The following is a 1,887-nucleotide window of genomic DNA, read 5'->3' as shown; positions in this document are numbered from 1 at the left end:
TGCAGACCATCAGCGCGAAACAGCCTAGGACGCTCCCAGAAAAGATTCCAGTTATTAACAAAGAGCAGTTTCTGTTCTTTACACCATGACAATAACCATTCATTTAAAGCAAAAAGCCTACTGAACTTTTCGTGTCCTCGTCGATACATGGGAATCGGTCCTGACACGATGATCGTCGTCGCGGGCGATGTGCGGCGCACCGTCTCGATCAGGCTCCTGAAGTCCCTCTTCAGCGTCTCCGTCTGCCGCAGCTTGGTGTCGTTAGCCCCCGCGTGAAGCACGACCTGGCATATTGTGTTGGTCATTATAGAAATAAAATTTATTAGTAATAATCCTGTCAAAGTGTTTCATAAATGCAGCTCAGAATGTCTCTGTTCATGAAAGTTCTCAGTAGTCTGTTCTTCCAGAAGAACCATGTTGAGGCTGAATATTCTGAAGTTTTCTGTTCATCTCTTTCTGTCTGAAGTTCCTGCTATTTTCTGTTTTGCCGTTATTTATCACCACAGAATGTCCTCTGTATGATAAGACTCAAACCGCTGTCATCAATCTGCGATAACACAAAAACACAGTCCAGTCTGCTCCTCATGAAAAACAAGTTTGTTTTAACTTTGTTGGAATTATTTTGACTCCATTGTAACCTCTGTAAAGACCATTGAAAGCATTTGGCTACTAGTTTACTGTAAGCTAACCCGCCCGCCATATCTTCATCATGTCACACTCACACACATCACATGGACACATGGACTAGTTGGTTGTTCATTTGAGTCAGTCATTATTTTCAGGTGTGTGTGTGTGTCTCATTATCATGTGTATTTCAATTCAGTTCTGTTACAGTCTAGTGGTCCAGTGTCGTCTCTCTTGGATCTGTTCATGTTGGATTTATTAACCGTTACCTATTTGCCTTCATCTTTGTGTGTGTTTATACATGTGTGACACATCATGAGGTTGACCCCCAACACTGCAAAACATATTTTCTTACGTAGAATTTTTTGCTTTGTTTTCCAGGAAAAAAAAAATCTAAATTTTTTAACTTTTTGTTTAAAACAAGGAAACGTATCTGTCAAAGGGGCAAGAAAAATAATCTCATGAGGTTGACCCCCAACACTGCAAAACATATTTTCTTACTTAGAATTTTTTGCTTTGTTTTCCAGGAAAAAAAAAATCTAAATTTTGTAACTTTTTGTTTAAAACAAGGAAACGTATCTGTCAAAGGGGCAAGAAAAATAATTTTGTTTTGCCTTTGAATTAAGATTATTTGTCTTGCCCCTTTGGCAGAATAATTTCTTGTTTTAAGCAAAAACTTATGTAACCATGGTTCCCTGAGTAGGGAACGAGACACTGCGTCCTCTAGGGCTCGCTATGGGGAACGGTATACCCACGCCGCAATGCTGAGGGAAATGCGGGCCAGAACCATGGCGAGCACTAAGTACCAACTTTACCATTTTCATGGTGAGTTGCCCCTGGGACGTCAGACGGCTGTCTGTGACTTTATCCCCTATGGCCAAAGGCCTAGGCTACATACCCAACTTACCTGTTAGGGTCAGACTCCTGGGCCCAGGGTAGAGCTCAAGGCTTGGAATCATAATGGAGTCCTTTAAGGGAAATGACCAAGAACCTAGTATCACACTAAGTCTTGGCCTGTCACACAGGGGCTACCACTTGCTCTTGCATAAGCTCTGAAAGGACTGTCTCAACAGACCTCTAGTGGCCACACCCTGTTAAAGTTGAGTGGAGTGGTGCTGGGTGAACGGGGCTTAAACCAGCTCAAGAAAGGGCACGAAGCAACCGCGTGAAGCCCTCACCATACAGTATTTTAGAAAAGAACGCAAAGAGCTATCGTGCGAACTTACCACAATGTGGATTTTAGAAAGTGCACAAAGCCTTCAC

At 42.4% G+C, this 1,887-nt stretch overlaps 1 protein-coding gene across 1 annotated transcript in view; it reads right to left on the bottom strand.

Moving 5' to 3' along the window:
• The window catches only part of LOC107569166 (kinesin heavy chain-like), a 39,500-nt gene that overhangs the window by 35,506 nt on the left and 2,107 nt on the right, over positions 1-1,887 (bottom strand). The gene's annotated exons all lie outside the window — the stretch shown is intronic.

Source organism: Sinocyclocheilus grahami, unplaced genomic scaffold (assembly GCF_001515645.1).
Source record: "Sinocyclocheilus grahami isolate Dianchi unplaced genomic scaffold, SAMN03320097.WGS_v1.1 scaffold1320.1, whole genome shotgun sequence".
Taxonomy (NCBI): domain Eukaryota; kingdom Metazoa; phylum Chordata; class Actinopteri; order Cypriniformes; family Cyprinidae; genus Sinocyclocheilus; species Sinocyclocheilus grahami.
The sequence above is the reverse complement of the archived record's forward strand: the minus strand, read 5'-3'. Positions and strand labels throughout refer to the sequence as shown.